The sequence below is a fragment of the Prionailurus viverrinus genome, chromosome C1 (assembly GCF_022837055.1).
Source record: "Prionailurus viverrinus isolate Anna chromosome C1, UM_Priviv_1.0, whole genome shotgun sequence".
Classification (NCBI taxonomy): domain Eukaryota; kingdom Metazoa; phylum Chordata; class Mammalia; order Carnivora; family Felidae; genus Prionailurus; species Prionailurus viverrinus.
In genome coordinates, this window is record NC_062568.1 from 209,022,776 (window position 1) to 209,033,758 (window position 10,983).

General features: G+C 47.4%; 1 pseudogene; it reads right to left on the reverse strand.

Moving 5' to 3' along the window:
* Positions 1 to 3,745: 3,745 nt before the first annotated feature.
* Positions 3,746 to 3,844, reverse strand: LOC125174210 (uncharacterized; annotated as a pseudogene).
* Positions 3,845 to 10,983: the final 7,139 nt, after the last annotated feature.

Consider the following 10,983-nt stretch of genomic DNA (forward strand, 5'->3'; position numbering starts at 1 on the left):
AACAGTTCCGGGGAGGCCTGCTGATGACCACTCGTCCGTCTTTCCAAGGATTTTACGAGCGCCTGATGTCCTGTTTTCAACTTCTTTCTGCTCAATGTACACTGACTGGCTTCTGTTTTCTGCACTGGACTCCAAAACTGATACAAAGTGTGTGCATATGAAACACACACACACACACACACACACCATCTTGGGAGAATAGGGCCCTCAGGTGACTTTCAGAAGCAAATGTGAACCCTCCCTGGAAGAACTCAACCTCAGCCCAAACCTCAAAGAATTCCTACAGAATGAACAATAAAAAGAGAGGAAAATGAACACTTCCCAAGCAAAAACCACAGGACACACAAGGAGCCAAAGCACCATAAATAAGAACAGCAGAAACCAGACAGCGACACAGAACTACAAAGACCCGATTTTAGAATTATTGGATACAGGGCCACCTGGGTGGCTCAGTCGGTTGAGTGTCTGACTTCGGCTCGGGTCATGATCTCATGGTTCGTGTGTTCGAGCCCCACTGGGGCTCTGTGCTGACAGCTCAGAGCCTGGAGCCTGTGTCTCCCTCCCTCTCTCTCTGCCCCTCCCCCACTCATGCTCTGTATGTCTATCTGTTTATCTCTCTCAAAACCAAATAAACATTAAAAACTTTTTAAAAACAATTCCTCTACGTGTTAGTCACAAGAGGTGGTTCCAAAACATAAGGATCGTAAAAAATTGAAAACGTAGAAAAAGATAAACTGGAAAACAGTAGCCGAGAGAAAGCTGGAACAGCTATTAAACATCAGACAAAACAGAGAAGAAAGCAAAAATCATTACCCATGATAAGAGGACTATATAATGATACAAACTTCCAATTCATCAGGAAGAGATAATGATTCTAAACTTGTAAGCATCCAGTAATACAGCCTCAAGAGATGTAAAACAAATATTTACAGATTTATGAGAAGAAGCTGCCAAATGCACTGTTAAGGCGGGAAAGTTTAACGCGACCTCTCTTATACCTGACAGATCAAGTGTGTAAGAAGTAAGGATAGAGATTTGACAGGAACCTTGACAAGTTTGATTTAAAGAGATTTTTTTTTTAAGATTTTATTTTTAAGTAATCTCTACACCCAAAGCGGGGCTTGAACCCACAACCCTGTGATCAGGGGTCCCCACCCTCCACCAACTGAGCCAGCCAGGAGCCCCTAACAAGTTTGATTTAATGAATATATAAACATCGCACCTAGCAATTAAGGAACAAACTTTTTTTTTTTTAAGTAGGCTTTACACCCAGCACAGAGCCCAACGTGGGGCCTGAACTCACAACCCTGAGATCAAGACCTGAGCTGAGATCAACAGTCAGATCCTTAACTGATTGAGCCACCCAGGTGCTTCCATTTGGTTTTTTTTTTCCACTGAACTTTTTCTTGAACAAGAAGATATATAGAGAAGAGTACACAAATCAAAAATATAACTCAAAGGAATCCTGTCTTTTTGATTTAAATTCAAGTTAGTTAACATACAGTGTAGTCTTGGCCTCAAGAGCAGAACCCAATGGTTCACGTCTTACATATGACACCCAGTGTTCATCCCCAAAAGTGCCGTCCTTAATGCCCATCACTCAATGAGCCCATCCCCCCTCCAGCAACCCTCAGTTCTCTGTCTTTGAGAGTCTCCTTTGGTTTGCCTCTCTGTTTTAATCATATTTTCCCTTCCCTCCCCTCCCCTCCCCTTCCCTTCCCCTTCCCTTCCCCTCCCTTCCCCTGTGTTCATCTGTTGTGTTTCTCGAATCAAATGAATTCTCATGGAGTCGACACACTACAGACCTAGTACTCGGATTCGATCGGGAAATGGGTCTTTATGGCACCCTCAGACCCCTCTTTCTGCCACCGCACCAACCCCAGTCACAATCCATGCTAAAGGAAACCACCTTCTGACTTCTAACACTGTGGATTAATTTTGCCCATGTTGACTGACTATCGACGAAATCATACAGCAGTACTCTTTTGCTCAATGTTATGTTTGAGAGATTTATGTGTGTAGAAATGTCTTTGTATTCTCATTCCATTGTATGAATAAGCCACACGTACCCATTCTTCTGTGGATGGATATTTAGATTGTTGCCTCCTTGCAAGCAGCATAAATGGGGCTGGGATAAACACTTTTTTAACCTCTATTATTATTATCTTTCAGTATCTTCTACACCCAGCGTGGGGCTTGAACTCACGACTCCGAGACCGCGGGTTGCATGCTTTGGGCCACACTGGGTGGCTCAGTAAGTTAAGTGTCTGACTCTTGATTTCGGCTCAGGTCATGGTCTCACGGTTCATGAGTTTGAGCCCCACGTTGGGTTCTGCACTGACAGTGCAGAGCCTGCTTGGGATTCTTTTCTGTCTGCCCCTCTCCCACTCACACACTCTCTCTCTTAAAAATAAGTAAATAAACATAAAAAAAAGAAAAAAAAAGAGTCACACGCTCTACAGACTGAGCCAGCCAGGCATTCCCGGATGAACAGTCTTGTAGGTGTCACCTGATGATCACATGTATGTATTTCTGTTGGGTATGTTTAGCTTATGTTTAGCCTTTGCAGACATTGCCCAAAAGGTTTCCAAATGGTTGTAGCAATTTGTATTCCCGCCAGTCCTATGTGAAAGCTCCAGGGGCCCCCCTCCTCATCAATGCTTAGCAGTATTCTGTCTTTTCATTTGAGCCATTCTGATGGATGTGGAAGACCCATTCTATTTTTAAGTTTATTTATTTATTTTGAGAGAGAGAGAGAGAGAGAGAGAGATTGCAAGTGTGGAAATGGCAGAGAGAGGGAAAGCCAGAATCCCAAGCAGGCTCTGCACTCTTAGTGCAGAGCCTGACATGGGGCTCAAACTCACAAATCCCGAGATCATGACCTGAGCGAAGATCAGAAGTCGGACGCTTAACCAACTGAGCCACCCAGGCGCCCCAAGACCCATTCTATTGCATCACACGTGAAATGGTCACAAAGATAGACCAACTGTTAGGTTCCACATATTTCACAGGATTGGTCCCACGTAGACAGGGCTCTCTGACCACACTGCAATTAAGTTAGAAATCAGTAACGAAATACAGCTACATATATTGGGAAAAAGTGCATACACTCGGAAGTCATCAGAACTGAATGTGGACACAAACTGATATCCATATACAGAAATAATGTATCATGTCTGATACATTAGATACATTCTAACATTTCTGTTAGAAAAGAAGAAAATCTCAAAATGAATGAACCAAACACTGAACTTTAGAATTTTAAAAGTCTGCAAAAGAAAGAGTAAGAGTAGAAACTTCTGAAAAGCAGGGAAAACAAAACAGAAAGTATTATCAAAGTCAATATCAATGTTTATGCCAATAAGTTTGAAAACTTAGATAAAGTAGTAGGTAACATCCTAGAAAAAAAAAAAAAAAACACAGTTTACCAAAACCATCTTAGGGAGAAATAAAGAACGTGAGTAATCCTTTTTTTCTTAAGTTTATTTTATTCATTTTGAGAGAGAGAGAGAGAGAGAGAGAGAGAGAGAGACAGCGTGAGTGGGGGAGGAGCATAGGAGGGAGACAGAGAATCTCAAGCAGGCTCCATACTGTCAGCACGGACCCTGATGTGGAGCTCGATCCCACCAACAGGAAGATCGTGACCTGAGCCGAAATCAAGAGTCAGACGCCGAACCGACTGAACCACCCAGGCACCCCTAGAACCTGAATAGTCCTATATTACCTGGAAAGATTTTTTTTTTTTTTAAATATGGAACGCTTCATGAATTTGCACATCATCCTTGTGCAGAGGCCATGCTGGTCTTCTCTGTATCGCTCCAGTCTCTCTCTGTCTTCAATAAACTCTGCCCTTACCTCCTCTCGGCTGCATTTTGGTTTTCATCCTGTATGAGACCAGGGACCCTTTTGGCTGGTCTTTGTAGGACTCCCTCTGGGTCCTCGGACCCAGCCAGCCTACATCGGTTGGAATAACGTCCCCCACAACCCGCCCCCCCAAGATGTCCTGTTCTTCTCTCCAAAACCTGTACATTACCATTCATGGCAAAAGGGACTCTGAAGCCATGATTAGGTTTCAGGACATGATCTTGGGTTATCCAGGTGATCCAGTCTGATCATTCAATCCTTTAACGTGGAGAACATTTTCTGGCTGAAGTCGGTCAGGGAGACGTCGCTCTGGAAGGGTCAGAGATGCAACATTACCGGCTTTGAAGATGGAGGACGGAGCCACAGCCAAGGGACACGGGCACCTCTAGAAGCTGGAAAAGTCAAGGAAATGGATTCTTCTCTAGTGACTCCAGAAGGAAGCACAACCCTGTCCACACCTTGATTTTAGTCCCGTGAGAGACAGAGTCAGATGTTTGGCCTCCAGAACTGTAAGATAATATATTTTTCTCGCTAAACCTCTAAAATTGTGGTATTTTTAACAACAAAATAAAGACCGAATACTATATATACCCAAAACGACAACTGTACAACCAATGTTATATTTAATTCCCTTTAAAATCCAACTGGACGTAAGTTGCCTGTAAGTTAGCATTGCGCTGAAGATCCAAACCAGGGTAGAATCACACGAAAAAAGAAATAAAACATTGGAGTATTGGGAAGAGAGAAATAATTGCCAGTCTTTGCTGATGATATGAATATATGAGAACCTTAAAATAACATAGCTACATTATATTAGAATAAGAGTTTTTTTTAAGCCTGGATACACGATCAATATATAAAAGTATATATCTGCATTTCTGTATACAGCAACAATTTTTTAAAAGGTCTTTACAATATCAGAAATTAAGAAAAATGCAAGAAGGCGGGAAAGAAGGAAGAGTGAATAACAAATGTAACAAAAGATGTGCAGGCCCTTTGCTGGAAACATTACAGAACTTTATTGAAAAGACATCAGAGATTAAAGAAGATCTAAATGAATGGACAGCGGACTATATTCTTGGATAAAAAGACAGTAACTGAAAGATGTCAGCTGCCCACAAATTGCTTTATAAATTCAACGCCATCCCAGTAAGAATTCCGAGGGTATTTTGTGTGAGCTTTGGCAAGCTGATTCTGACATTTCTCTGGAAAAGCTGAGGCTGCAAATAGCCAAGGTACTCCTGAAGAAAGTGGGAGACTTACCTCCACCTGGTAAAGAAATTCGAAGGTGTGGTATTGATGCGGGCACGGAACAATAGTGTTGGATCAGGATAGAGACCAGAACCGAAGATAAGCGCTCATGGAAATTTGATTTCGGACAGAAGGGGAACTGCAGACTAGTGGGGGATAAATGGATTCACCAACTGGTGCCGGGACAACTAATTAACCACATGGGGGAAAAATGAAATCGGATCCCTATCTCGACATACACAAAATTAATTCCCGGTGGATTGAAGACCTACATGTGAAATACAAAACCGTAAATAATTTAGAACACCATGTAAATGGACATCTTTATGATCTTCAGATAGAAAAGAAGTTTGCACAAACTATAAAGACAAAAGCTGACAGATTCTACTCTATTAAAATTAAGAATTTCTGGGGGGCGCCTGGGTGGCTCAGTCAGTTAAGGGACCGACACTGGATCCCAGCTCAGGTCTTGACTTCAAGGTCCTGAGTTCAAGGCCCTTTTGGGTTCCACGCTGGGCATGGAGCCTACTGTAATTAATTAATTATTTAATTAATTAAAAATGAAAATTGAGAATTTCTGCCTATTGCAGATACCATAAAGAATAAAAAAGGCAAGCCACAATCCAGAAGAAGATACTTGTAACATATATGAATAATAGGGGGGTTTTTTGGTCTTTCTTTATTACTTATTTGAACAAAAACACAAGCAGTTCACTCATCTCTCCCCATTTCTTCTCATATAAAGGATTCCTACAAGTCAAAGAGATAAAAGCAAAAACCCAACAGAGAAATGAACAAAAGGTAATCATTACACAGAAGAAAAAACTATATGAAAAGACGCTTCATGAATAATCAGAAAAGTGCAAATTAAAATTTCCAGGAGATTCCATTTCATACCCACCAAATTGTCACTAATTTATTTATTTGTTTTAAGATTTTATTTTTGTTATTTTTTTATGTTTATTTTTGTGAGAGAGACAGAGACAGAGTACGAGCAGGGGAGGGGCAGAAAGAGAGGGAGACAGAGCATCCGAAGCAGGCTCCAGGCTCTGAGCTGCCCCAACGCGGGGCTCGAACTCACGGACCGCGAGATCGTGACCTGAGCCGAAGTCGGACGCTCAACCGACTGAGCCACCCAGGTTTATTCGAAAAGTGACCTCTCTACCCAACATGCCACTGGAACTTACAAACCCAAGATCGAGAGTCACACGCTCCCCCTAAGTCAGCCAGGTGCCCCTTGTTGGCACTAATTGAAAAGCTGGCCAATGGCTAGTGCTCCCAGGAGAGGAGACAGCGGTCACTCACTGGGCAAGGAGCGTAAGCGCCATAATCTTGGGAGACGGTGTAGCATTTCTGGGGGTGAGGGTTCTTAACCTGGGGAACGCAGATGGAACTCGGGGCCTGGGAAACTTCAATGGGGGAAGAAAACCTTACGTGTTTTCCCTAATTTCTAACTACAGCTTGGTATTTTCCTCTATAAGGAACCAAACCAAAGTAGTATTAGTCATGCCTGTGACTTCCACCAAATAAGTACAGATTATCACATTATCACATTAGAATTGTTGCTGATATCTCAAAATATCATTTATGCTCATCACGGCTTCAAAATTTGGGTAGTCATGGGGTGCCTGGGTGGCTCAATCAGTTAAGTGTTAGACTTGGGCTCAGGTCATGCATGATCTCACAGTTCAAGGGTTTGAGCCCCACATCGGGCTCTGTGCTGACAGCTCGGAGCCTGGAGCCTGCTTCGGATTCTGTGTCTCCCTCTCTCTCTGCCCCTCCCCCACTCACGCTCTGTCTCTCTCTCTCTCTCTCTCTCTCTCTCTCTGTCAAAAATAAACATTAAGGGGCGCCTGGGTGGCGCAGTCGGTTAAGCGTCCGACTTCAGCCAGGTCACGATCTCGCGGTCCGTGAGTTCGAGCCCCGCGTCAGGCTCTGGGCTGATGGCTTGGAGCCTGGAGCCTGCTTCCGATTCTGTGTCTCCCTCTCTCTCTGCCCTTCCCCCGTTCATGCTCTGTCTCTCTCTGTCCCAAAAATAAAAAAAAAAAAAAAAAAAAAAAAAGTTGAAAAAAAAAATAAACATTAAAAAATTTTTTAAAAAAGGGGGGGCCGCCTGGGTGGCTCAGTCAGGTAAGTGTCCTACTTCGGCTCAGGTCATGGTCTCACGGTTCAAGGGCTCAAGCCCCGCATCGGGCTCTGTGCTGACAGCTGGGAGCCTGGAGCCCGCTTCGGATTCTGTGTTTCCCTCTCTCTCTGCCCCTCTCCTGTTCATGCTCTGTGTCTCTCTGTCTCTCAAAAATAAATAAAAATGTTTTAAAAAGAAGCCATTCAGAGAAAGATGTGGGTCCAGTGAGGCCCAGAGCCCTGACCCTGGCTGCAAGGGCCGTGTCTGTAGATGCCTCCTCCGTTACCCTCGCTTTTGTTCTTGTCTTTGTTTTCTACGACAATGAACTTTTCATTCTAATGCTAACGTTTTTTGAAAAACACTTTCATTTTTATTTTATTTTTTTTAAAGTAATCTCTACCCCCAAACGTGGGGCCCGAACTCACGACCCCAAGATCAAGGGTCGCACCCTCCGCCGGCTGAGCCAGCCAGGCGCCCCTCCCACGTTCTTTTTAAGCCAAGTAAAAATTTCCAAGAGCGGGCTGAACTCAAAAACAGCATACGTCTTTAAAAAGAGAAGACCCGCGGACACGGTCACACGCAGAAGTGAAAAGGCAAAAATAAAGCAGTAGGGTTGTGAGGCCGGTGGGGCGATCTCATCTGGTTTGAGGATCATCGCCGCCGGCCCAGGGCTGGCTTGGGAACGTGAAACAGCCCCTTCGGGCTGCAGGAAGCAGAGAGGACGGTGGCGGTGGAGGCGTATGGTGGGCACAGTGAAGGCTTCCTCCAGGTGTCACGGGAGCCCCGGGCCTGGGGGCCTCAGGCTAGAGCTGGGATCCGGGGAGACGGGCCAGCTCCAGAAGGACCCCGCGCTAGGAGCGAACAGCGCGTGTCCAGGCCGGCTGCAAACAGGATTCCCTGTGGCCCCTTCCTGCTCACCTCACCGCCGGGGGACACGCGCTCAGGCTGGTGACTCACTGGTGTGACTTCGGTCCCCTTACTAAGGGCAGAGACAGGGAATTCCCTAAAAACAAAACAAAACAGACCAAAAAAAAAAAAAAACCGCAAACAAAACGCTGAGATTATTCTTCAGGTGAGTATAATGTTCACATCCCTTTGGGAACCAAGACCCTCGAATAGAGAGCACATCACCAGACTCTGGGAGGAGACCGTCGGCTACGCTAAAAATAAGACTTCACATTGAATGTTTCCCAGCTTAAGAAACGTACTTGCCTTTCACTGTGGGCTTTGATCCTTCCGACAATCCCACAGCGCAGCACAGACAGGTTCTTGACCTCTAAATTTAGAGACGAGGGTTTCCTCCTTTTTACGATGGGTGACGACCTCAGCCCCTTGTGACGGGCTGCTGGCCTCGAGGGTCCGGCCGACCGACGCGGCACACGAGTTTCTCCGCGCTGATGAGGAGCAAGGTCTCCAGACGACAGTGCGTCAAAACGAGGGGCGGAAAAGTGGAACAAACCGCACAATCCCTTTTGTATAAAGTGTGAAAGACCCGACTCACCTAGCTCAGTGATCGGCGCACAGTAGGCGCTCGATAAGCCGTGTGGCCCCTTCCCGGTCCTACTATTCAGCACCCGGGGAACGGACGGAAGCCTTTCCCAAATCATATGGAAAGACGGGTACCGACTCCCCCTTCGGAAGGGCAGGCTGGCGGCCGCTGCCCCAGACGGGCCCCAGGAACGGAGCCCGGCCGCCTCCTGCCCCGCGCTGGGCTGCGTCCTGCCAGGGAATTTTCTTTCCCGAGGGGGCTGAGCTCCGGGGTAAAGCTTCATTTCTGGAGCCCCTGGCCTCCCTAGCCGTCCCGGAGAGCTGGGCAGACCCCGGGAGCTCTCGAAACTGCAGCTACTGTCGCTGAGGTTGTGTGGGCGGAGTGGTACCAAAGTCCCTCCAAGTTTGACCTCCGGTGACCCCAGGCCTGGGAGGCGCCATCCGGTCGGGCTGTAGGGGCCACACTCCTCAACTCCAGGTACTTCCAAATGTAGCCAGCCTCCCCCCCACCAACAAACTTCAGTGCCCAGGTTTGGTGTGCCTCCCCCCCCCCCCCAGCCTCCCACCCCCCCAACTTCCTGGAAGAAGGAGAGCAGGTGTGCTCAGCACAGAGCAGCAGCTAGAGAGGGTGGAGGCTTCACCTGCTATCACTGTGCCTAAAGCCATAATTCTTGACCAAGCCAGGAAAGGCCCGAGCCTTAGATAAGGCGCCCGCGGTCCCTGCCCCAAACCCTGTCCGGAAAAGCCCTTCACTACAACACCTGAGCTCTGATAAAGGCTCCCCGTAGAAGTGCTCTTTTCATTGTCGGCCATTCTAGAACCACCTTTTCTGGCTGCCCTGAGGGCAAAAAATGCAAAAAAAAAAAAACCCAAAAAAAACAAAAAAAAACGTTTCCCTTCCTTTAGATCCCTCCAAAATTCCAGGGAGTTTATTCGGAGCTAGGGGCTGGCTGGTAAAACCCCCGTACCTTGGAAGAGTTTACAACTGCTCACTAGTAACATTTTCAGGTCGGTAATTTGGGACTTTCAAAGTACCAGGTCTCTGGGTTTTCTTTCCTTAGTCAAAGTGTATCTTCTAGACCTGTCAGCTTCGTCCAGCTCATCTCTAAATTCACCCCACTCAACCCCAATCGCTCTCTCTGGCTCCCCACACAGAATCTCCATTTGACCTTGTGTTCAAGATGGGACAATTGTCCCAGAGGCCCCATTGCCTCCCCCTCCTGTGCCTGGAGCTTCCCATCCGGGGCCTGCAGCAGGCCTTCTCAGCAGGGCCTTTGAGCCAAGTAGGGTTGGGTCCCTCCTCCACGGCTCAGAGTCAGTTCCAGGCCTTGCCTCCCCAGCCTCACCTCCGAGTTCCCCCTCAACCGGCCCTCTTGCTATCCCTCCACACCCCACGCACTCCTCCTGCCTCAGGCCCTTTGCATGTCCGGCTTCTCCTTCCTCAAATGCTAACAGACTTGCCTCGTGCACACCCAAGACTCCACATTTTCTGAGGTCCCCTTCCAGAGAGGACTTCTCTAACACGGCTGCAGAAAAAAACCCCATCGCTGCCTCCTTACCCCACTTTTCTTCTCAGAACACAAAGTCTCTCCTGCTGCTGTCTCTCCCCTAGCCGTCTCTTTACAGCTTCATCGTTTCCCAAAATGTAGTTACATATCTGCATTCAAAAAATGATCTGCCTTGCCTCCTAGCCCAGGGGTCAGCAAGCTGCAGCCCGAGGGCCAAATCACCACCGCTCCCTGGATTCATGAGTTTTGTTGGACACAACCATCATCCCTGCCTCACGTGGGTCTTTTGTCTGTTTTGGTGCTACAAGGCCAGCTGGGTAACCGCGACGAGGCTTTGTGACCCACGTTTAACATGGCTACCAGCTGGCCTTTCCAGAGAGTTTGCTGACAGCTGTTGTTTGCCAGAGGACGGAGAGGGGGAAAGGAACAGGAGGAAGAAAAGGTACCGCGCGATGAGGCGGTCTGCCTCGGCGCTGGCTCTACGTCAGTTGTGCGGAGCAGCTCAGCTCCCTGTGCAGAAGCCCGAACTCCGTTCCGCCCCTCGGCCGGGCAGTACGCGCCGGTCACGGGGAGACAGAGAAGCCAGGGGAACCTGCTGGGTCCTGGGAACAACCCAGGAGTCGCTCTGGCTCAGCTACAGATGGATCTGCCTTCCTGGGCGGGCTCTCCTCGGGGACAGGGTGGCTGCCGGTGGCTCCAGGCGCCCTGCCCGTCCTCCTGACCACTCGGCGGAGAGGACGCCGCCAG